The 27,385-nt window shown below is 32.8% G+C and overlaps 1 pseudogene; it reads left to right on the forward strand.

Moving 5' to 3' along the window:
• The first annotated feature begins 2,343 nt into the window (after positions 1-2,343).
• LOC100915094 overlaps positions 2,344-27,385 on the forward strand; it is a 124,857-nt pseudogene continuing 99,815 nt past the window's right edge.

Consider the following 27,385-nt stretch of genomic DNA (forward strand, 5'->3'; position numbering starts at 1 on the left):
ATTTCTTTTATTATTACATATGTTTTCTTAAAATGAAAATTATTGTTATGTATTTTGAATATTCCCTGATGTATTTCTGGCACATGACAATTTTTTTTATTTTTCCTTTTCTTTTTTTTTTTAATTCTGTTTCCCCCCCCCCCCATTTTGTATTTAGTTCAATTTTTAAAAAAGGCAAAAAAATGTACCAGATATTCTGAAGGACCTAACAGATGCATCATTATCTCTTGTTATCCTAGATATATAGTCATAGGTAGGCCAGTCAACGTCTCACAATTTCAGTTACTTCATCTGTAAAATAGGATAAAATAACATCTTTAATACATAAAGTACCTTACAACACTATTAGGAGAATCAAATGATATAATATATAAAGTACTATATAAATGCCATATTCAATAATAATAGAATATTAATTTTCCCTAGTTGTATATTTCTCTCTCCCCTCCTCCACCCTTCCAAATTGACTATTTACCTCTCTTTTGTGCCTTCTCTTTGTTCACACAGCTATAATCCTAGCTTAGCTGCTTTCAGCTATAAGCAAACTTACTACAATAACCACTTAACATTGTTAACTGCTAATGCCTCCTCTCTCTTCTCAGTTGTTATATTCCTAGTATATGGTACAGTTCCATAATACAGAAGTACTTCCTACGAAGTGCATAGGAAGTGCATAATATCTGATTATATCCTCCCAGTTCAATATAAGCTGTTTGAGAACAGAGACTTTTCCATTTTGTCTTTGTGTCTTCAGTGCACAGCACTTTGTTATATCTTTGTTGTTGTTCAGTAGTTTAGTCATGTCTGACTCTGTGAGCCCCCTGGACCACATTGTTCATGGGGTTTTTATTAGCAAAGATATTGCAATGATTTGCTACTTTTTTCTTTAATGGATTTAGGCCAATAGAGATTAAATGACTTGTATCACATAGCTATTGAGTGTTCAAGACCAGAATTGACCTCATGTTTCCCAGCACTCTAGTTGAGCCACCTAACTGCCTCCTTTATTTACACATTTACAATAGGCTTAATGTTTATTGCACTGGGTTAGTTATTAAGATGAGGTCAAATCTTCCCATTCCAGCAATCAATGACACTTTGCTTAAATGATTATGAAATGACAACAAACACTACTGATTTGGACTTAATTATAAACACTTTCATAATTCCTTGACCAATTAAACAAAAATGAGTAAAATATCATCAAATGCACTGGACATTGCTAAATTTATTCAACAGGAACTCTTTAAATAAAAGTGATCATCTAGTAACCTCTTTTTAAATTAATTGGATAATAAGAGAATCTGTCTTTCATTTTCCAAACCCAGCATAAAAACTTAATTCTCTCAGGAGTTTAATTATCATCTTATGAATATGCTATTTGATAAATATTATCTTGCCAATTTATTGATGTCAATATTCATAAAGGTCTACTGATATATGAAATGGAATCTGTGTTTAAGAGGGACCAGAGTAAAAGATCATAAAGATCAGAATAAGAGCATCAGGGAACTGTAGCAAAGCATATTAGGAGCAAGGTCAGAAGGATACACTAAGAACATGCTCTGTGAATTACTGGACTCATTTGAACATTTGAGAACTTAAAAAAGATCTCAGTAACCATTTAATTTATCCTACTCATTTTATAGCTGGAAAAATGAAGACTAAATCATATGGCCAAGGTCATAGAGGTAGTCTCATAGAAGATGAACTTGGATATTCTGAAGAGCAGTGACCTTTAAATTGAAATCTTTATATCATATTGAATGGCTTCTCAATAGTTTTCCTGAAGTAGGAGACTAGATTATCTCAAATATTGGAGGTGGGTGTTAAGACTATAGAGAGGAAAGAAAATAAGATTTGGAAAAAATGCTATTGGAAATAAGACGGTTTGTAGGGAAGTATGCACAGTTCAGATCAACTTTTGCATCATAAATTTTCAATAGATGAAGGAATATAAAAAGTTACATGCTTAAATGTGTAAAGTATTTCCCAAAGGGAAAACACACATTATAAAAGCTTTGCTTTCTTCAAATGGGACTATTGTTTCAAAAAACAAATTTATAGAATATCCAGCAGCCAATCTGTAGGACTCAGGCATAGTCAGCACAATGAATGCAATTACAGAAAACACTTTCTGGGGGAAAAAAAAAGAGAGAGAGAGAGAATCCAGGTTTCATTTGAACATTGTTCTATTCAGACATCAACATAAACAATTTCCTGGTTTAAAAAAAAAAAATTGCCCTAATCTCTTTTCTCAGCTTGCCCCTTAGCATTTATCTGGTGTCATTTGAAATGCAGTGCCAGAAGCTCCTATATTTCCAGGAATGATTTGTTGCCTTCATGCACAAAGCTGCACTTCAACAGCTTTCCACACCAGAGGCCACCTGGGAAAGTGTGAAAGTGATGTTTGAAAGTTATCAAGGCACCAGACAGGTTGCTCTGCTCATGTTTCTTTAATTTCTTTCCTCTACAATTTCTTCTGAAACCAAATAGGACTGGATGCAATAGGTTAGTATTGGGAGAGATTTTTGGGATTATTTAGTCTTACACTCTTACTTTACCAGGGAGGAAACTGAGATCCAGAGTTTGAATGGGAACTAATCAGATTCATGTCTGATAATTGGCAAAGAAATTTGAATCCAGGTTCTCTATCTTCGAATCCAGTGCTATTGCCCTTTTATATAAAGTATCTCCTACTCTCATACTTGGTTCTTAGCATTGATAAGGCAGAACTAGCAAGGAAAAGAGAAGCTATTTAGTATGGGAACATCATCAGACAGCATAGCTGTGACACTGACATGCGTCATTATCTTACTCAGGAAAAATTAAATCAGCAATTACTAATCGAGCACCTACTAGATGAAATATGGTTCTTCTCTTCCAGGATATTACCTTGGTATTTGTAACATCTCTTTGAGAATACAAGTCATATAAAGCTGAATCATGACAGAAAAAAGTGACTAATTCCCAAAGAATTTCTCGATAGAATAAAATAATTTGGAAGAGAGATCACTTGAGAATTGGATACTTAGGAAAGGAAGATATCAAATAAGATTAAATAATAATAATAGTATTAGTGCTGTGCTGGTGCATATTTAACAACTGGTTCTCTGGGGAAATATATAGCCTATCTTTTTTTCCCCTTGAGGCAATTGGAGTTAAGTGATTTGCCCAGGGTCACACAGTTAGGAGACCAGTTTTCAACTAAGGTCCTTCTGACTTCAGGGCTGGTGCTCTATCCACTGTGCTACCTACCTGCTCCCTAGCATATCTTTTAAGATTATCCTGCATTACTAACATTTTCTCTATCATTTCCTTGTCTACAAAAACAAAACAGAACAAAAAAATTCATTAATTTTAACATGTATTCTCAGCATTTGCTGAGGTATAAAGGCACTGAAATTTTAACAATTGTCTTTAGGGAATAAAGTGAAGGGATGGGGAAGGGAAGTAAAGGAAATTCAGGGAGAGAAAAGAATATTCATTGTGTAATATTTAAATTAAATTCCATGGGCAGAGAGAAGAATAGCCTGCCAGGTATAGAGCTGGAAGCAAGATTAAATTGACTGAGAGGAAAAAGTTTATGTAAGATCTTAAAACATCAGTCTGAGAAATTTGGATTTCATTGGTTAAAAAGATAAGTTCTTGAGCAAAGGCATGGTGAACGAAACATTTTAGGAACTTGAGTATGACAGAGATATTCTGCATGTACTGGAGACAGGAAAATTTGTTAGAAAGTAATGACAATAATCCAGACTTGCTATGATTAAAGCCCAGACTAAGGTTGTGGAAATAGTTTAGGGAAAAAAAGGGGGATGATTAAGAGAAGCGATCTAGAGGATGAAGAATCACTATTAGGTACATAATTGGGTAAGTGAATGAAGGAGAAGGAGGAATCAAAACAATAAATATTATAAAATACCACATCTCAGATGCCATTTTTCATATTTTGACCTCCAGAAAATCTACCAGAATGTGGATCAAATACTGAAAATCCTAGCTCAGATATAATTGTCTTCCTTCTCAAAACTCACAACCATAACAAAGAAGTGAAAATGCTATATTTTGATCCACACTCAGTTTCCACAGTCCTCTTTCTGGGTGTAGATGGTTCTCTTTATCATAAGACCATTGGAACTGGTCTGAACCATCTCACTATTGAAAAGAACCACGTCCATCAACATTAATCATCACATAATCTTCTTGTCGCTGTGTACAATGTTCTCCTGGTTCTATTCACTTCACTTAGCATCAGTTCATGTAATTCTCTCCAGACCTCTCTGAAATCATCCTGCTGGTCATTTCTTATAGAACAATAATATTCCATAACATTCATATACTATAACTTATTCAGCCCCTCTCTCACTGAGGGGTATCCAGTCAGTTTCCAGTTTTTTGCCAGTACAAAAAAGGCTGCCACAAACATTTTGCACATGTGGGTCCCTTTCCCTCTTTTATGATCTTTTTGAGATACAGATCCATTAGAGACACTGCTGGATCAAAGAATACACACAGCCTTTTCGGTATACTTCCATATTGCTCTCCAGAATGGTTGGATCCATTCATAAGTCCACCAACAATGTATCAGTGTCCCAGTTTTCCCACATCCCTTCCAACATTCATTATTATCTTTTCCTGACATCTTAGCCAATCTGAGAGGTGTGTAGTGGTATCTCAGAGTTATCTTAATTTGCATTTCTCTGATCAATAGTAATTTAAAGCATTTTTATATGACTAGAAATGTTTTTAATTTCTTTATCTGTAAATTCTCTGTTCATTTTGATCTTTTATTAATTTGATCATTTTTGATCATTTTTTAATTGGAGAATGGCTTGTATTATTTTAAAATTTAGTCAGCTATATATTTTTAAAGTGAGGCTTTATCAGAACCCTTGAATGCAAAATTGTTGTGTCAGTTTTCTGCTTCCCTTCTAATCTTGTCTGCATTGATTTTGCTTCTACAAAAATTTTTTAACAATGTAATCAAAATTATGCATTTTGCATTCCATAATGTACTTCAGTTCTTCTTTATCCATACATTTCTTCCTTCTCCACAGATCTGAGAGGTAGACTATACTTTTTTCTTTTAATTTGCTTATATATCACTCTTTATGTCTAAATCATGAACCCATTTCAATTTTATCTTGATACAGGGTGTTAGGTGTGGGTCAATGACTAGTTTCTGCCATCCTAATTTCCAATTTTCCCACCAGTTTTTGCCAAATAGTGAGTTCTTACCCCAGAATCTGGGGTCTTTGTGTTAATAAACATTAGATTAGTATAATAAACGATTGTATCTTGTGAACCTAATCTATTATACTGAAAGACTACTCTGTTTCTTAACCAGTATGAAATGGTTTTGATATTGCTGCTTTCTAATATAGGTTTAGGTCTAGTGTAGCTAAGACACCTTAATTTATTTTTTTTCATTAATTCCTTTAAATTCTTGACCTTTTATTCCTTTCCCCCCAATTTCCCCAGAAATTGTTATTTTATTTTATTTTTTTTTTTACAAAAAAATGGATTTTTATTTTCAAAATATGTGCAAGTATAGTTTTCACTATTCACCCTTGCAAAACCTTGTGTTTCAAATTTTTCTTTGTCCCTTCCTCTAATTCCTTCCCCTAAACAACAAACAATTCAATATATGTTAAATATGTGTAATTCTTCTATAAATATTTCCATATTTATCATGCTGCACCAAAAAATCAGATCCAAAATGAGAAAAAAAATGAGAAAAGAAATCAAGCAAACAGTAAGAAGGTGAAAATATGTTGTTATCCACATTCAGTCTCTGTAGTTCTCTTTAATTTTTTTTATTTTTTTAATTGTAGTAAGTTTATTTATTTTTAATACACATTGCTTTATGAATCATCTTGGGAGCGAAAAAGCAGAGCAAAAGGGAAAAAAACATGGGAGAAATAAACAATCAGAAAAAAGAAGTGAACATAGCATGTGTTAAATTACATTCAGTCTCCTTAGATTTTTTTCTGGAAGTAGATGACATTTTCTTGACCTTTTGTACTTTCAGATGAACTCTGTTAGTATTTTTTTTTCGAACTCTGTAAAATAATTTCTTGGGAATTTGGTATGGTACTGAATAAGCAGATTAATTTAGCACAATAATTCAGTATCATCATTTTTATGTCATTAGCTTGGCCTAACCATGAGCACTTGATATTTTCCCAAGGGATTATCTCTGATTTATTTGTGTAGAAAATGTTTTGTAATTGTGTTCATATAATTCCTGACTTTGTTTTGGCAGGTAGACACCCAAATATTTTATATTATCTACACTTATTTTAATGAAATTTCTCTTTGTATCTCTTGCTGCTGGACTTTGTTGGCAACATACAGGAATGCTGATGATTTATGTGGATTTATTTTGTATCCTGAATCTTACCTAAAGTTGTTAATTATTGCTAGTAGTTTTTTTAATTGATTCTCTCAGATTCTCTATGTATACCATCATATCATCTGCAAAAAGTAAAAATTTTGTTTATTCATTACCTACCCTAATTTCTTTATTCTCTTTTTTGTCTTTTTTTTTTTTTTGCTAGAGCTAACATTTTTAATATAATATTGAATAGTAGTGGTGATAGTGGGCAATCTTGTTTCACCACTGATCTTATTGGGAATAGTTCTAGTTTATTCCCATTACATATGATGCTTGCTGATGGTTTTAAATTGATGCTTCTAATCATTTTAAGGAAAACCCAATTTATTCTTGCATTCTCTAGTGTTTTTAATAGAAATGAATGTTGGGTTTTGTCAAATGATTTATCTGTATCTATTGAGATAATCATGAGATTTCTGTTAGTTTGGTTATTGATATAGTTAATTATGCTAATAGTTTTCCCAATATTGAACCAATACTGCATTCCTGGTATAAATTCTACTTGATCATGGTATATTATATTGGTGATAATTGGTAATCCCTTGGTAATATTTTATTTAAGGTTTTTGCATCAATATTTATTAGGGAAATTATTCTATAATTTTCTTTCTCTATTTTGACCTATCTGATATCAGTATCATTATCTGTGTCATAAAAGGAATTTGGTAGGATTACTTTTTTTTTCCATTTTTCCAAATAGTTTGCATAGTATTGGAATTAATTATTCTTTAAATGGTTTTTAGAATTCACTTGTAAATTCACCTGGCCCTGAATTTTATTTTTTAGTGAGTTGATTAATAGCTTTTAAAATTTCTTTTTCTAAAATGGGACTATTCGTGTCATTTATTTCCTCTTCTATTAATCTGGATAATCCATATTTTTGTAGGTATTCCTCCATTTCACTTATAATATCAGATTTATTGGCATGCAGTTGGGCAAAATAGGAAAGGTGTCTTTCAAGATGTTGCCAAGGGTACTATAGTTCTTAGACAACATAACTTCTCTTAGCACATCAAATATTCTGGGTTATTTGATAACCCACTAATTTACACTAATAAGGGAAAGTGAGAAGAAAAATGGTTGGTAGATCAGCTATGAAATAATCATCCTCCAGTTTTATTTTGGATTCCTTCTTTTTTTTATATATATGTAAGTGGTCTGAAACTGCCTTTCTCAACTTTGAACCTTCCCTTTCCCCCAAATAATATCTATTCATATTTATACAGCACACTTTGTTTTATAAAACCCTTTCTTCAGGATGTCGCTCTAAGACAAATAGTAAAAATATGATTACTTGCTATTTTACTGATGAAGAAAATAAGATTCAGAAAAGGGAAGGGATTTTTCCATGGTTATCCAGTTAATAAATATTGGAGCTGGGTTATGATGCCCTAGGAATAAGAATATTGTTACATAAAACATGTGATCTAACACTCCTGTGAGAGATATCTGTAAAGATCTGATAGCTTCCAAACAGGGTTACACACAGAGCACACTGGGAGTCTAGAAAATGAATTACTGAAATTGGGGCAATCATGGCTCCTCAGGGAGCTATTATATTTCTACTAGCCACTAGGGGGCAGTCAGTGATTCTTTTCAAAGCAGATAATATTAATCATCCCAGCCAGCATTTATAAAGTGTTTTACAATTTACAAAGTATTTAACAAATATTCTCATTTTATTTTCACTACAACTCTGCTAGGTATCAACTATCATTATCCATATTTTGCAAATGAAAGTTAAGTGACTTATATAGGGCCACAAAGTTATTGTGTGATTTTTTGTTTGTTTTTTTGTTTTTTAAAACATGAGTTATGTCTTGATCTGTGTGTAATTGAATTTAAGGGAGGCAGAGTTGCACAGAGCTGTAAACATCACTTTTTCTTCCTGAGTTATTGAAGTCCAGTGACAAAAGAAAGTCTGAATAATTGACAATGATCCTGGGTCAGGGGATGACCATGATATTTTCATTGACCAAAACCTAAAAATTCCACAATATAATAACATATAATTATAATATATAAATTTCAGCTGCCCTCAGGATCTTTGGAACAAATTATTCTCATCTGTTCATTCCTCCTGGATAAGTCTTCACATATTTGGGACAGTCATCCCCCTAACTCACCAAGAACAGTAAGTTATGTTCAATCTGCCCAGATGGTTTTATCTGTGGAGACACTGCACAGAGACAGCCTTTTGGAGTCACAGGTGTGGGCTAGGTGAAAGGTGGGCGCCAAAGGTAGATGATCAGTCCTGAAAAGGGCTCAGCAAGCCCTCCCACCAGAGGTGCAAGTCCTTCTTGAACACACTCCACACCCCACATAGTTAATGTGAAGCGGGGCCTTATTTAGAGTCGAGTTCTTCCTGAATCTAGGGCTAGAACATTACATTCTTGCTCCTAAGCATAAGGATCACCAAGTTAAGTTATTTTATATCCTAAAATCAAATTCCCAATCTTACCCTTATTTTAAGAAAACATTTATTGAGTTTCCATTGAATACTGTTATTCATTCCAGGGGACAGGGGTAAAGAATGGTTATTTTTTAATAGGTTTTCTGAGTCTAGGATCTACTGACTGGAAATAATAATACATATTTCACCTTAGATATTTTTTATTCTCAGGAGTGTTGAAGTCTAAAAGTCCTGTCTTACTTGCATGTATTTTTATCTTTTGTGCTTTTTGATATCCATGAACTAAGAGGTCACCACAAATAGATTTTTGCAAACTAAAAAATAAATAATGTAAACTCTCATGCCAGGAAGATGAAACTCACACACAACAGAAGCAGTCAGATTGAGTCTTTCTTTGGAAGAAAAGAAAGCTAAATGAAAGGAAAATCTAAAAATAAAACAGTGAAATATGTGTCCAAGGCTATTGCTGAAGGAAGTTATATTCAAGCGTTGACTTTTTCAACAATAGCTGCCTACCCCAAGGACCAAAACTGGCAACTCCTAACAGAAGTATAATATTATGCGAGTTATTTAAAAATAAGTTTTTAGGTTATACTGAGCCTTTAGTAAAAAGGTTCTCCATATAATCCTCCTAATGATAGAAAGTAGGTATTTTTGAAGGAATTAGATCCCACAGAAGAACTCCTTTAAAAGAATCATTATTGATATTTGTCAAAAGTTATTGCATGTTGAATCTTTAAGAAATTGATATATATATATATATATATTATAATATATAAATATTATTATATTATTATAAACATATGGTTGGCTTTGGTTACAGAACAAGCTAATTGCCTTACTGATTAGAAGTATAAAAATTACATATGATGTATGAAAAAATGTTTGTGGCAGCCTTTTTATAGTAACAAGGAACTGAAAACTGAGTGGATGCCCATCAGCTGGAGAATGGCTGAATAAGTTATGGCATATGAATGTAATGGAATATTACTCTTCTATAAGAAAAGATCAACAGGATGATTTCAGAAAAGCCTGTTTGTATGAACTGGAGTTAAGTGAAGTGAGCAGAACCAAGAGAACATTGTACATGACAACAACAATAATATGTGATGATCATTTCTAATGGACTTGGATCTTTTCAACAATGAGGTGATTCAGGCCAGTTCCAATGATCATGTGCTGGAGAGAGCCATCTCCATCTATACAGAGAACTATGGGGACTGAATGTGGGTCACAACATAGCACTTTCACTCTTTTTTGTTGTTTGCTTCCCTTTTGTTTTCTTTTTCATTTTCTTTAGTTTTTGACCTATTTTTTCTTGTGCAGCATGATAATTGAGGAAATACATACATACACACACATATATAAATATATATGGAAGAATTGCATATGTTTAACATATACTGGATTACTTGCTGTCTAAGGAAAAGGGACAAAGGAGGGAGAAAAAATATGGAACACAAGCTTTTGCAAGCGTGAATATTGAAAACTATCTCTATATATTTTGAAAATAAAAAGTTAAAAAAGAATTTAAAGATATACCTCTTTAGTATCTTAACTCACATATATATATCTATATATAGATTTATATCTATATATAGATATATAGATATGTACTTGTCCTCTTTCAGATATCAAATAAATTTGTTGAAATCAGTGTTCTACTCAAAAAAAGATTATATATATGATGAACTTTTGTCTACAATAGTGGCCTTAGACTTGGATAGTCCCAAAGAATGATTGACTGGAGATCTACACACATGAGCTTTCTAAATGGTTCTTGCACCAGAGGGTCATTGATAAATGACCCTTAATCAAAGCCCTTAATTTAATGTACTCCATCTGACTAAACTATGTAGATATCCTAGAGGCAACTTGTTCAGAAATATTTATCAAAAGCATCTGGTCTGGGCCAAGTAAATGTAAAAATTAGAATTAATGACAAAGTGGAGAATGCTGTATCTTTAACTGGCCAGAAAATAATTTATCACATGCACCTTTTCAATCGGTTGTTAGTAGAATTTCCTGAGAAGAACATTTACAAGGTGGATGATTTATAGCATTTTCTTGCCATATTCTAGGTATAGGGAAGCTTAAATCAAACTTTAGAGAGTGCAGGTAAAGGGCTGTGGAGAATGAAGAAATAGATATAGGAGCTGGATGAAGGAGAAAAAAAAAAGACTGAGAACTAAAAGAAGTCACTGTTGATTTTTGTACTGAATAGGAAAAGAATACTTAATTGTGAGCTTTAGGACTTGGGTTAACCTCAGCTTTGCTTTTTATTGCATGTGTGACCTTTGAAAAGTCTTGGTACTGAAATGAGGAAGGTATAATACTAGAACCAAAGTTTCTTAAAACTATAAGTCACTTTCCCATATGGATCAGAACATCACCAATCACATAACTGAATGTGGGGGGGGGGTGTCACAAAATTATGATTTATTATCAGTAAATGTTTGATTTGTATACATATTTTATATATTTATATATCTGGAATCACATAAATAATTCTTGAGTGAAAAACAGGTCATGAGTGGAAAAAGTTTAACTCCTATACTAGATGACCTTTCATGTTACTTCCAGATTCTATGCTAGGTCCTGGAAACGCAAAGGTAAAGATGAAAAAAGGTCTCTTCCTTCAAAGAACTTATATTTTTTCTGGGAAAAATAAGCAAAGCCAAAGAATAAGTAGAACCAAAAGAAGTTTATTCACAAGTATATTCACTAGAATAATATGAACAAAAAGTTTGCTTAAAGGAAGTCAAACTCTGAGTAACTGAAAAACCTGTAATGAACAATATGTAAAAAGGTAAGTAAATGTAAAATGAGAGATTGGATTGCATGGTTTCATAACTCTCCTCCTCCTCTATTTGTATACAAAATATGTGATTAAATATAAAGTCATAGTGAGTTCAAGAGAATTAGTACTAACAATTAGGCCAATCAGGATAGGCCTCTTGGAGGAGGAAACTTTTCAAGGGAGCTAGAAATTCTTACAAGTGAGGAGGGTGACTGGGAGAATTCCAGTTCTATATACATCAGATACCTAATTTCTTCAGTGCTGTTTCTGTCTCCTCTGACACAGGCTGCAAAACCCTTATTTGTTACCGGTCACAAAAAAATAAATCACCTAATAGCCATTTTTTAAGTGATGAACTTACCTGAACTTAACTCAGCTGGCCCTCAGATAACAGCCACAATCTGTCCCTTGTCCCTGTTTAAAGCCTTTCCATTTGACCTGTAAATTTTCAATGAGTTTTCAATTCATTAGCATAGATTTGGAAAATCGAGGATCATCTAACTTAGAATGCAAAACATTGAACTTTAAGTTAACTAAACCTCATTCAGGGAATATAATACAAAGGAGATCATGCTGTGACTTAAAAGAAAGGTGGATATTCTAAGATTTTTATCCCTTTTCTTTCTTTTTTTAATTTTTTTTTCATTGATTGGGTACCAAAAAGTGTGCTGTTCTTGAAATTCAAATCTCCATTTGACACAGTTTTCTACTTCTATGACAATGAGCAAGTCACTTAATCCCTGAGCTTCAATTTACTCATCTGAAAAATAAGGGGTTTGGACTATATGACTCTTAAATTCCTTTTGGTTTATATTTTTGATCCTCTAACCAATGTTTTTATGGTCTTTCAATAATTTATCTCTAGCAGGTTCACATTTGCTTGAAAGATCAGAGTCCCTTCAATGTTTCAGTCCCTCTACAATTTAAAGTTTGGTGAGTGAATAAGCATTGATGATATACCATGAGGACTGAGGAGAAAAATCTCATGTAGGGAGCTTTATTGTTCAAAACTGCCTCACTTGGTTTCAGTATTGATGGCTTTACTTGCTTATGGAATAAACAATTGCTAATGTTTTAAATTTGAGAGTGAAAAATATCAAGATGTTCTAAGAAATGAATAGATTGTTCACCATTTCTTAGGATGCAGTCCCTAAATTGTCTATAAACCACTGAATGCTCTCTGTCAACAAGAATGTTTCTCTTTAGTATTTTAATGTACTTTCAGTGGAAGGAGGAGGGAATATTAACAGTCTCCTCTCTGCTTCTTAATAGTGTGGCTTCAAATGCCTCAGACTCTCAATGATGAATAACGACTGCATTTAGTCATCTATTCACAATGACAAATTAATGTGGTGGGTGCTAAACACATACCACACATGCACATGCTTATAACATTAAGTTTCCTTCAAACAAGCTTCCTCAAACTTTAATTCTCACTCTTATGGAACAACTAGTTCCTACAATAAGTCCTTACTTTAAAGCAATCATTTAAGCTCCCAGTTCATCCATATGTGCACCTAAGTGATTTATGGAGCTCTCAGATTCATGAAACCCAACAACCAAATGCTAGTCAAAAGCCAATCTTAAAGCTGGAATGCATAACAAGTACTTTCTGTTTGTTAAAAGAAAAGATTTCCTGTTTTTCAGTACAGCATTGCTACCAAAATTAAGAATTTTTTTTGTTTGAGTTCTTTTGTTTTATTGTTTTAAATATAAATCATTCACTAAGTCAGGATTTCAGTAATCTGTTAACATGCTTTTGTCTAGGTCTTTTTTTAAATGAAATTTTAACAATTTAAAAAATTATAATGAGAGCCAACCTTTTTTTTCATGAGTCTCCCCTTCCAAATTACTTGTGTCCTAGGATTTCTCAGTAGCTACCTTTTCTTCAAAGAATTTATGAGGACAACAAATAATAGCAACTCATCACATATGTATTATAAAACCCAATTGTTCCCTTTGAATAAGGTTGTCAGTGATCCGGGTCTTTTTTGTAATTTTCTTTCTTTAAGGCTTTTCTACTAGTGATACTATAAACAAATTAGAAGAAGAAAGGGTAGTCTATGTCTCAGGTCTGTGAAGAATGAAGGAATTTATGGCCAAAGAAGAACTAGAGTACAATATAAAATGCAAAATACATAATTTTTAAATGGATAATATTAAATTAAAAAATGTACAAATAAAACCAATACAGAGAAAATTAGAAGGGAAGCTGAAAACAGGAAAAATTGTTACCTCCAAGGGTTCTAATAAAGGCCTCATTTCTAAAATATATAAAGAATTGACTCAAATCTAAAAGAATACAAGCCATTGTCCAATTGATAAATGGTCAAAGGATATGAATAGATAATTTCAGATAAAGGAATTAAAGCAATTTCTAATCATATGAAAGAATGCTTTAAATCACTATTGATTAGAGAAATGCAGATTAAGACAACTTTCAGGTACCACTTCACACCCTTCAGATTGGCTAAAATGACAGGAAAAGATAATGATAAATGGTGGGTGAGATGTGGGAAAACTGAGATACTAAACATTGTTGGTGCAGTTGTGAACTGATCCAGCCATTTTGGAGATCAATTGGAACTATAAACAAAGGGTTTTCAACTGTGCATACACTTGGATCTAGCAGTGTCTCTAATGGGTCTGTGTCCCAAAGAGATCATAAATAAGGGAAAAGGACCCAAATGTGCAAAAATGTTTGAGCAGCCTTTTTTGTAGTGGCAAACAACTGGAAACTGAGTGGATGCCCATCAGCTGAGGAATGGCTGAATAAGTTATAGTATATGAATATTATTGGATATTATTGTTCTATAAGAAACAATCAGCAAGATGATTTCAAAAAGGCCTGGAGAGACTTACATGAACTGATGCTAAATGAAGTGAGTAGAACCAAAAAAATATTGTACATGGCAACAACAATATTATACAATGATCAATTCCGATGGATGTGGCTCTTTTCAACAATGAAATGATTCAGGCCAGTTACAATGGTCTTGTGATGGAGAGAAAGATCTGCTCTCAGAAAGAGGATTGTGGGGACTGAATATGGATCACAACACAGTATTTTCCTCTTTTCTTGTTGTTTGCTAGCTTTTTTTCCTTTCTCATATTTTTTGATCTGATCTTTCTTGTGCAAGATAAATGTACACATTTATGTACAGAAATGTACAGAAATTATGTACAGAAATGTACAGAATTATGTACAGAAATGTACAGAAGAATGTACATGTTTAACATATATTGGATTACTTGCAGTTTAGGGGAATGGTTGAGAGGAGGATAGTGAGAAAAATTTGGAACGCAAGGTTTTGCAAGGATGAATATTGAAAACTATGCATATATTTTGACAACAAAATGATATTATTTTTAAAAAGCTTCTCTACTAAACCTTGACTACATCAACTTTTTTTTTTCTCGAATGATCTTTAGACCTTTTAATACTTGAGTTTTAATTTATCATCAAGTCAACAAACATTTACTAAGTCTTTATTATTTACTAAGCACTTTGCTAAACTCTAAACATACACAGAAAGGCAAAAAGATAACATAAAAATGCCCTCAAAAACTCATGTGAGAAAATATTATGGTCCATTATTTTAAAATTCTGCTTCTGTTTTTAAATTTGTAATGTGGAATAGTGGAAAAAGAGTGACCAGAGAACTAGGAAGACTTGGATTCAAATTCTTTCTCAGATTTTTTTGGGCCATGTGAACTTTAGCAACCCTGGTAAGTGCTCCTCTAGTGCTATATAATAGTATAAAAAAATATATGCTTCAGATGAGATGCTAGCCTCCATTGGTAAGAGGAAGATTCTTCATCTCCACCTCCCTTTACAAATGACATCATAAATTCATTCCCTATTCCTAGACTGATTTTGAGCATGGGTCTAATATCATGCTCCCAAGACTAACTAGGTTAAAACTAGAAAAATTCATTACTGAAAGCTAACCACTAGATGTTGTCATTTTGGTCTTGGAAATGCATAAACATATTTATTTAGGCAAATGTAATCTGAATCAGTGGAGGAAAGAATACTTATGATAATTTTAGCTTGTTAGCTTGTTAAAAAATAACACTCATTTCTACAAATATTGCTTAGGTGCCTATTATACATGAGGGATTGTACTAGGTATCATAATAATTTTTTTTTTATCATACAGTTGTCCTTGAATGTAGCCAAAGAGATTTCTTCTTAACATCTAGTCAGTGCCCATATTACTGGAATAGTTTAATAAATCTCAGAGAGATAGATATCTCCGTATATATGACTACAAGAACTATATCTATCTATCTATCTATATGACTGCAAGAACTGTGAGATACATATATATATATATATATATATATATATATATATATATATAAAAGTTTTAATTCCTGATGAAATATTGACTACACCACAACAAATAGGGCAAACACAGCAATGTTTGTCTTATATAGTCTTTATTTCTTATTTCTCATTATATGTCTTATATAGTCATTATTTCTGTTTGATCTAATCTTATTTTCCAGGAAACTCTTACTTGGAAATGAGGCAACAACCTGGTAGAAGATATGTCAGTAGTCCCAGTTTATAGATGAATGATGGCATGTTTTTATCATATTTTTGTATTATAGTGTATATTCAATATACTTTTATACCACATGATATTATATTACAATGCCATATTATGTTATATTATTATTGTTTTTTTATTGAAAGATGACTTTCCTGATATTAATTGTTGTTTTGGATGTGTGTATCTGAAAAGACTCAATGATTAACATTCCATTCTATATTGAGTATATATGAAAATTAAATACTTTACATATCAAAAGCACTTAATAAAGGAATTTTGAATGAAGTGATATATAGCCATAGTACTTGTTTTGAAAGCCAAAAGCTAATTGAAGCTAATTTGGACACACAAATTAGGTTATTACCAATTTGAACTCAGTAAAGGAGGCAAAACAACAACAGTACATTTTTGCTTTAAAAAATTGACTTGAATAATGAACTTAATTGAAGAATTTTACATAAGTACACAAATATATTTTATGAAATCTATAAAATTACTTTTGAAGTGTTAAATATAAGGCATGGTTCTTTTCTTTTATAAAAAGTGAAATATATTTCTGAATCTAATTGTGATAAGGTAATACTTTTCTCCTCCTCACTCTCCTCTCCTCTCCAACTCCTTTTCCCTTCTCCAATTCCTTTTCCTACTCTCTCTCCCTCTTTCTTTCCTTCTTCCCACTCCTCTCAATTCAATAATTTAGCCTGGAATGTATTTCTATTAGCCCCAGAAATTTAAAAATCTTTAAATTTTCCCAATTCCTAAATCTTGGTTTCCTTGGATAAGTGACACGAATTACTTGGTTTTAACACAGAGAATGCTATTCTTTTCCCAGAATTTGAAATAAAAATGGACAATTTTCCATTGTTCAAAGAGGAAGATTGGTTCTCACCAGTGACTTCCTGGCCTCTGGGCAAATTTCCACTTAGCTCTCTGCTATAGAAGATGGTTGTCCAATTCTAATAAAGCAAATTCTATCTTCAGACTATCAAAAAATGATCATACCATTTGCAGACTCTCAAAGATTGATTCAGTTGACCGAGCTCATTTCCGCCACTGATTCATACTTGCAGCCTCAGTCCTCCTGAGCCTGACTCCTATAACATCAATAAAGAGAAGAAACACATTCTCCTTCACTCAGAGCTCTTTAATGAAACCCAGATTCTAGACACATTAAGTACAGTATTTCTTTAGTGATTCAGAACTCCTGTGTCATCCCTTTTTAACAGCCTGATAGAATAGAGATACACTTATGAAAAACGCACTCAATTGATCCTGCTACTACTGAGTTCTTATTGCTTACATGTTATTAAACTTGTTAGAGAAGAGAATGAAAAAGAAAAGCATCTCTCTGTGGGAAATACTGGCCAGAGGGAATAATTTTTTTGGAATCAACATTATAATTAATGCACATTATAATTATACTACTGGTACTGCATAACTGCTGCAATGGACACTTATCTTTGAGGAATTAAACATTATTATACAAAGAGCAACAGATGGGTGCATAGTGGGTATCCACAGGCTGCAATATATTTTTTAAAAAAAGGAATTATGAAGAACAGGAATAGAGGATTTTATTAAAAAACTGTTAATTCCAAAAGCAGAACAGATAATTACGCCATATATTAAGAGTGAGGAATGATAGGTGAAAAGTTCATGTGCTTGGTTGGTATATACATACTGTCAGAAGAAATTAAGTTCAGTTGGTTGTACATGCTTTTTGTTGCAAACTTATAGCATGAAAGGCCTTAATGATTGTTGTCTGCATCATTGGAAGAATCATCCAAATCAATGAGCTCCACAGATTCACTTAAATATTTGAGTAATTAATGGAGGACATCCACAAAGCAAGTATAATAGTTCTTTTTATTGATTTATTGCTTTCTATTGCTTTCAGTAATATCTGTAGAGCAAAGATCCCTAGTACATAGATCAAGGAAAAATAAATGAAGCAGGATATATTATATTATGAACATGTAATTAGTTTTTTCACAATAAGAATGGATAAATAACTAATTAATATATATTCTTGTATACATCTAGGAAAAGAAAATTTAGGCCAAAAAATTTTGTTTTTTTAATTCACTCATTTCAATAATGTCTGAACCTTCACGACCCCATTTGACTTTACCTTGGCAAAGATACTGGATTGGTTTGACATTTTGTTTTCCAGCTCATTTTGTAGATGAAGAACTGATGCAGAGATGTCCTCAAGGTCACATATCTACTGTGTTTCAGGCCAGATTTGAAGTGAGGAAGATGATCCTTCCTGAATCCAGGTCAGACACCACTTAACCACCCAGACCAAGATAAATATTCTTTAAAATATATTATTACTACCTAAAAAGTTAATATTTTTAGGAAAAAAATACTTACTATTTGAAGTATATTTATTTTTCTTCTTTTTAAATTTTGCTGTCTTCAATATTCAAATTTTTTGGATACAAAAAAATCCTTCAGTCAACTAATTTTTTAAAGCTCCTGCCATTTGTAAAAATCTGGGATAAGAGACACAAAGATGAATAAAATTAATTCCTCTATCTATCCATCATCTATCAATCAATAAACATATGTTAAATGCCTGCTGTGTAGTAGGCACCAGACTAAATGTTGTGTATATACAGGAATTTGACAAGAAGTTTACATTCAAAACTGGGAGACAAAATGTACATATATAAACCTATTTTCATAGTCAATCCTAATATCTAAAAATAATGAAGACTATATAGACAAAAAAAGGTTTTATATTAGAAGGTAGCTCTAGAGCACAAAATAGATGGAAGATGGAGTGTCATGTATGAAGAATATAAAGGACATTTTGATTAGATTACAGGATACATAAAACAGAATAATGTGCAATTAGGCTAGAAAAGTACATTGAAAACAAGGTAAGGGTTAAAAGATATGTTACTTTTTCCCATACTTTTAATTTTATTCTATTATTCCATTTTTGTCTTATATAGTCATTATTTCTGTTTGATCTAATCTTATTTTCCAGGAAACTCTTACTTGGAAAATATTTATCATCTAATGCTTTGTGCTATTTACTTTCTTTCCCAAACCTTTTTAGAGCTCTTATTTCATTTAAAATATCCATTCAGTCTCTTGCGTCATTTATTTCAGGAACTTCACCATTCTTTTATTAGTGGATCTGTTTATACTTGAAGAGTTTTTTCTTGTTCATATATTTCATTCTAAGTATGTCTGTTTTCTCTTAATCTATGAAATTTCTATATTATAACTATCTGCTTTTGTGTACTCATAATTCAATCATTACTAGATAGAAACATTGTGTCAGGGACAGGTTCTGGCTACTTTTGTACTCTTGTACGCAATGGTGGACCTCTTAATGGTCTTATTCTATATTATATGAGAGTGCTGGCATATTTCAGTCTAATAAGTTTCTTTTTAAAAAAAAAAATTTATTTGGGGCAGCTAATTGGTGCAGTGGATAGAGTACTAGCCCGGAAGTCAGGAGGACCTCAGTTCAATTCTGACCTCAGACACTTAATACTTCCTAGCTGTATGGCCTTGGGCAAGTCACTTAACCCTAATTGCCTCAGCAAAACATATATATATATATACACACACACACACACACACACACACACACACACACACACATTGCTTTATGAATCATGTTGGAAGAGAAAAATCAGAGCAAAAGGAAAAAAAAAAAACGTGGGAAAGAAAAAAAAACCAGAAAAAAGACGTAAACATAGTATATGCTCATTTACATTCTATCTCCATAATTCTTTTTCTGGAGACAGATGGTATTTTCTGTCCAAAGTCTATTGGGATTACTTTGGATAACTGAATCGCTGAGAAATACTAAGTCTTTTGTAGTTGATCATTACACATTCTTGCTGTATTCCTGGTCTTGCTTGTTTCACTCAGCATCAATTCATGTAAATCTTTCTAGGCCTTTCTAAAATCAGCTTGTTCATCATTTTTTATAAAACAACATTATTCAATTATCTTTCTAGTAAACTTCTCTAGGTAAAGAACACTATATTCTATAATTGTGCTCACATGGCCAACTGAGGTCAGTATGCTAAAAAATTTAAAAGTCTCCAAAGTATGGAAATGATAACTGCCCTTTTGATTGGGGCTCAGAACTCTGCAACTATTTGACTGCTGGTGCTTCCTTTTTCTATGGCTTGGAATCAAACAATTGACCATCATTGCTTCATTACTGCAACATACTGGTAGTCATCCTTCTCACCTGGATCATAGAACTACAGTTTCAAGTAATTTCAGAATATTCCTATGACCTGGAAGTGTTTTGAGGTCTGGACACCCTCTAATTTTTCTGGTTCACTCCTTACATCAACTCTAACCTTCCTTACCACAATTTCCCCAGGTTTCTGGCTGTGTCCCTATGCATAATCTGGACTGGATAATGACATTTACTGTGATTTCTCTTTGGATTTCTTGAACATTATTTTGGTCTTGAACTCTTTAAAAAAATTGCTGGGGAAATTGAGTGGAAGATGGATTATTCTGCCTCCGTTCAAACTACAATTATTAGTGCAACTTCCGAGGGGCATTAAGTGCCAAATAAAAAGTTTGTATTTGGTTTTAAGAAGCCATTGGAGTTTATTGAATAAAAGATTGACATGATTACACTTGTCTTTTAGAAAGTCACTTTGATAATTGTACAAAAGATACATCAGAAAAAGAAGGGATTTGAAGAAGGGAGTTCTATTAGGGGGGTTACTACAACAATCCAGTTGAGATGTGATATGGAACTGAACTAGGATTGTGGCAGAGATTGAAGAGGAGTCTCTCTCTCTATATAAAATATATATTTTGTATATATATATATATATATATATATATATATATATATATGTATATAGTAATAGGAATTCTCTAAAATCAAAGAATAATATTCATTAATATTTTGTCTTTTAAGCAATGATTCTTATTTTCTTGGCCACCTGGAAAATCAACCTAATTTCTTAAGATAGAAGTTGAAGTAATTGGACAATTAAAAAATTGCTTATACCCTTTTTTCCTGTTATTCAGTCAAGTCCGGAAAGACAATATAAAACCTCAGACCCAGATATACATCACACACTTCAGACTAAATTCCCCTAATTGCAAATAAATACTCCACTCCCACGTAGAGAACCAGAAGGTCATGTTAAATTACATTGGCCCATGCTGTTCTGCAAATCCATTGTGTCTTGCATGTCTAGCTTGTTGTGTCTGCTGCACAGTCTTATGAACTTTACTCACCGCTACCACCTGCTGATCATTGAATCCTAATCAATGAAAACAAATATACAAACGGCCTGACCTTCAGCTCACTGTGCCAAGTTTGGAAGGACAACAGAATTCAGAGCTGTGAGGAAAATAGTGGCCGCATTTTGTGAAAACCCACAGGATAGATTATCTTGGAATCTTTTGGCTGAAGGTAGGGAGTAAGCCAGAACTGAAAAGAACACTTCTTACCCTTTGTTTTTTTAGTTTTAAATTACCGATTTTTTGTACACATAAATGACTAAATTTACTATAGGATATATCACATACAATCATGGTACATATCATTCTTGAAAAAAAAGGCAATTTTTATAAAGCCTTGAGAAATTCTTGAAAAAATCCTCATTTATAAAATAAATTATGGAATTTGTCTGAAATATATGTATTTATGCATATATATATATATATATATATATATATATTATAAAAACAACAGCACCAAGCAATTAGAGCAATCTTTCTCTTTTCCCTTACTCCTCCTTTCTAACCCCACACCATGATAGGGGGAGAAGATCATTGGAGAGGGAGAGGAAAAAGTGAAAGAAGATAGATACAGAAGAGAAAAAGGGAAGAAGAAAGGGACTAAAAGAGGAGATGAGGTTGGGAAAAGTTTCTTCTGAAGAAAATTTTAGCAAAATTTGTCTTTCATCTTTGTGTCCTTTTCTACGATGTGTGACACAACCTCTTCATTGCTTTTAATTTTGGGGTGTATTTGTATTTTGAGTATCATATCTAAGAATGGAATATTAAGTCTTTCCCTGATAAAGGGGAAGGAAATAAGCATTTCTTTCTTATCTACTATGAGCCAGGAATGTGCTGAGTGCTTTACAAATATTATCTCATTTTCTAGATTGGGGGAAAAATCCTTGGGGTGCTGGGGTTGTCTGAAAATGTAGAAAATGTAGAAATGGGAGAAACCCAGGAATCTTCCTGGTACCCTGAAAATTTGACAAAAAAGGAAGGTTACTCAAAACTCTAAGTTTCAAGAATTAGTTTCATATAGAAGCATAAGATATATTTCATTTTTTTTTAATTTAATAGCCTTTTATTTACAGGATATATACATGGGTAACTTTACAGCATTAACAATTGCCAAACCTCTTGTTCCAATTTTCACCTCTTACCCCCCACCCCTCCCTAAATGGCAGGATGACCAGTAGATGTTAAATATATTAAAATATAACTTAGATACACAATAAGTATACATGACCAAAACATTATTTTGCTGTACAAAAAGAATCAGACTCTGAATTATTGTACAATTAGCTTGTGAAGGAAATCAAAAATGCAGGTGTGCATAAATATAGGGATTGGGAATTCAATGTAATGGTTTTAGTCATCTCCCAGAGTTCTTTTCTGGGTATAGCTAGTTCAGTTCATTACTGCTCCATTAGAAATGATTTGGTAGATCTCGTTGCTGAGGATGGCCTGATCCATCAGAACTGGTCATCATCTAGTATTTTGTTGAAGTATATAATGATCTCCTGGTCCTGCTCATTTCACTCAGCATCAGTTCGTTAAGTCTCTCCAGGCCTTTCTGAAATCATCCTGTTGGTCATTTCTTACAGAACAGTAATATTCCATAATTTTCATATACCACAATTTATTCAGCCATTCTCCAACTGATGGACATCCATTCAGTTTCCAGTTTCTAGACACTACAAAAAGGGCTGCCACAAACATTCGTGCACATACAGGTCCCTTTCCCTTCTTTATAATCTCTTTGGGATATAATCCCAGTAGTAACACTGCTGGATCAAAGGGTATGCACAGTTTGATGACTTTTTGAGCATAGTTCCAAACTACTCTCCAAAATGGTTGGATTCGTTCCAACTCCACCAACAATGAATTAATGTCCCAGTTTTCCCACATCCCCTCCAACAATCATCATTACTTTTTCCTGTCATCTTAGCCAATCTGACAGGTGTGTAGTGGTATCTTAGAGTTGTCTTAATTTGCATTTCTCTGATTAATAATGACTTGGAGCATCTTTTCATATGACTAGAAATAGTTTCAATTTCTTCATCTGAGAATTGTCTGTTCATATCCTTTGACCATTTTTCAATTGGAGAATGGCTTGATTTATAAATTAGAGTTAATTCTCTATATATTTTGGAAATGAGGCCTTTATCAGAACCTTTGACTGTAAAAATATTTTCCCAGTTTATTGCTTCCCTTCTAATCTTGTCTGCATTAGTTTTGTTTGTACAAAAACTTTTCAGTTTGGTATAATCGAAATTTTCTATTTTGTGATCAGTAATGATCTCTAGTTCTGCTTTGGTCATAAAGACCTTCCCTTCCACAGGTCTGAGAGGTAAACTATCCTGTGTTCCTCTAATTTATTAATAATTTCATTCTTTATGCCTAGGTCATGAACCCATTTTGACCTTATCTTGGTGTCGGCTTAAGTATGGATCAATGCCTAGTTTCTGCCATATTAGTTTCCAATTTTCCCAGCAATTTTATCAAACAGTAAGTTCTTATCCCAAAAGCTGGGATCTTTGGGTTTGTCAAAGACTAGGTTGCTATATTTGTTGACTGTTTTATCCCTTGAACCCAATCTATTCCACTGATCAACTAATCTATTCCTTAGCCAATACCAAATAGTTTTGGTAACTGCTGCTCTATAATATAATTTTAGATCTGGACAGCTAAGCCACCGTCATTTGATTTTTTTTCATTAATTCCGTGAAATTCTTGACCTTTTGTTTTTCCATATGAACTTTGTTGTTATTTTTCTAGGTCATTAAAATAGTTTTTTGGGAGTCTGATTGGTATAGCGCAAATAAATAGATTAGTTTAGGTAATATTGTCATCTTTATTATATTTATACGCCCTATCCAAGAGCATTTAATATTTTTCCAATTGGTTAGATCAGACTTAATTTGTGTGAAAAGTGGTCTGTAATTTTGCTCATAAAGTTTCTGATTTTCCCTTGGCAGATAGATTCCTAAATATTTTATATTATCAGTAGTTACTTTAAATGGAATTTCTCTTTGTAACTCTGACTGTTGGATTTTGTTAGTGATATATAAGAATGCTGATGACTTATGTAGTTTATTTTATAACCAGCAACTTTGCTAAAGTTGTGGATTATTTCTAATAACTTTTTAGCAGAATCTCTGGGATTCTCTAAGTATACCATCATGTCATCGGCAAAGAGTGATAATTTGGCTTCCTCATTGCCTATTCTTATTCCTTTAATCTCTTTCTCAGCTCTTATTGCTATAGCTAGCGTTTCTAATACAATATTAAATAGTACGGTGATAGTGGGCAACCTTGTTTCACTCCAGATCTTATTGGGAATGGTTGCAGTTTGTCTCCATTACATATGATGCTTACTGATGGTTTTAAATAGATGCTGCTGATTATTTTAAGGAAAAGTCCATTTATTCCTATACTCTCAAGTGTTTTTAATAGGAATGGATGTTGGATTTTATCAAATGCTTTTTCTGCATCTATTGAGATCATCATATGGTTTTTGTTAATTTGGTTATTAACATGGCCAATTATATTGATAGTTTTCCTAATATTGAACCAGCCCTGCATTCCTGGTATAAATCCTACTTGATCATAGTGTATTATCTTGGAGATGATTTTCTGTAGTCTTTTGCTAATATCTTATTTAAGATTTTAGCATCAATATTCATTAGGAGATTGGTCTATAATTTTCTTTCTCGTTTTCAGCCTACCTGGTTTAGGTATCAGTACCATGTCTGTGTCATAGAAGGAATTTGGTAGGACTCCTTCATTCCCTATTTTATCAAATAATTTATATAGCATTGGCCAATTGTTCTTTAAATGTTTGGTAAAATTCACATGTAAATCCATCTGGTCCTGGGGATTTTTCTTAGGGAGTTGTTTAATTGCCTGTTCTATTTCTTTTTCTGAAATGGGACTATTCAACAATTTACTTCTTCCTCTGTTAGTCTGGGAAGTCTGTATTTTGAGGTAGTCATCCATTTCACTTAGGTTATCAAATTTATTGGCATAAAGTTGAGCAAAATAACTCCTTATTATTTCTCTAATTTCCTCTTCATTGGTGGAAAGTTCTCCCTTTTCATTTTTAAGACTACTAATTTCATTTTCCTCCCTCCTTTTCTAATCAGATTTACAAAGGCTTATCTATTTTATTGGCTTTTTCATAGAACCAACTCTTAGTTTTATTAATTAGTTTAATAGTTTTTTACTTTCAATATTTTTAATTTCTCCTTTTAATTTTAGAATTTCCAATTTAGTATTTGATTGGGGTTTTTATTTGGTCTTTTTAGTTTTTTAGTTGCAAGCCCAATTCATTAATCTTTTCTTTCTCTGTTTTATTCAAGTAAGCCTCTAAGGATATAAAATTCCTCTTATTACCGCTTTGGCTGCATCCCACAAATTTTGGTATGATGTCTCATCATTGTCATTATCTTGAGTGAAATTATTAATTGTATCTATAATTTGCTGCTTCACCCAATCATTTTTAAGATGAGATTGTTTAGTTTCCAATTACTTTTTGGTCTATTTCCCCTAACTTTTGTTGAATGTAGTTTTATTGCATCATGATCTGAAAAGAAAGCATTTACTATTTCTGCTTTCTTGCATTTAATTTTGAGGTCTTTATGTCCTAATATATGGTCCATTTTTGAATAGGTTCCATGAACTCCTGAGAAGAAAGTATATTCCCTTCTATCTCCATTCAATTTTCTCCAAAGATCCAATATACCTAAATTTTCTAATATTCTATTTACTTCTTTAATTTCTTTCTTATTTGTTTTCTGGTTTGATTTGTCTAATTCTGAGAGTGCAAGGTTGAGATCTCCTACTATTACAGTTTTGTTGTCTATTTCTTCTTGCAACTCTCTTAACTTCTCCTTTAGGAAGTTGAGTGCCATACCACTTGGTGCATATATGTTTAATATTGATATTGCTTCGTTGTTTATGCTACCCTTTAGCAGGATGGTTACCTTCCTTATCTCTTTTAATTAGATCAATTTTTACTTTTGCTTGATCTGAGATAAGGATGGCTACCCTTGCTTTTTTGACTTCACCTGAAGCATAATAGATTTTGCTCCAGCCTTTTACTTTTACTCTATATGCATCCCCCTGCTTTAAATGTGTTTCTTGTAAACAACATATTGTAGGGTTCTGACTTTTGATCCAGTCTGCTATCTGCCTCCTCTTTATGGGGAGTTCATACCATTACATTTACGGTTAGAATTACTAAATCTGTATTTCCTGCCATCCTAATAACCCCAGATTGTGCTTTTACTTATTCTTGCCTCCCCCAACCCTCTTTCCCCTTTTCAACTTATGTACCCCTCTTGTATCACGATACTTATCCTCTTTATAATCCCTCCTCCCCCTTTGAGTCTTTCCCCTTCCTTCCCTTATTACTCTTTTCTTTCCTTTCCTCTCCCCGTTTTTAATGAGGCGAGAGAAATTTTCTAAAACAAATGTCAATTATTTTTCTTTGAGCTCAACTCTGATGAGAGTAAGATTCACACAATGTTCCTCCCCTCTCTAAATTCCCTCAGATATGATAAGTTTCCTTAGCCTCTTTGTGGGATGTGGTTTCCCTCTTTTTATCCCTCCTTCCCACCTTGTTCTGCCATCATCCCTTTTCCATATCTACTTCCCTTTTTTATGTTATATCAGTACAATCAAATTATACATGTATTCTTTTTGTATATCCACAACAGAGATACAATTCTCAAGAGTTATTTTTACCTTTTCTGCATCTCTTGAGTTCTATGGTTGGAGATCAAATTTTTTGTTTAGTTCTGGTTTTTTCTTCAGAAACAAATGGAATTCATTTGTTTCATTAAATGTCCATCTTCTTCCCTGGAAGAAAATGCTCAGCTTAGCTGGGTAGTTTATTCTTGGCTGCATCTCAAGTTCTTGTGCCTTTCGAATATCATATTCCAGGCCCTTCTTTCCTTTAATGTAGAGGCAGCCAG

This window comes from Sarcophilus harrisii, chromosome 4, assembly GCF_902635505.1.
Source record: "Sarcophilus harrisii chromosome 4, mSarHar1.11, whole genome shotgun sequence".
Taxonomy (NCBI): Eukaryota; Metazoa; Chordata; class Mammalia; order Dasyuromorphia; family Dasyuridae; genus Sarcophilus; species Sarcophilus harrisii.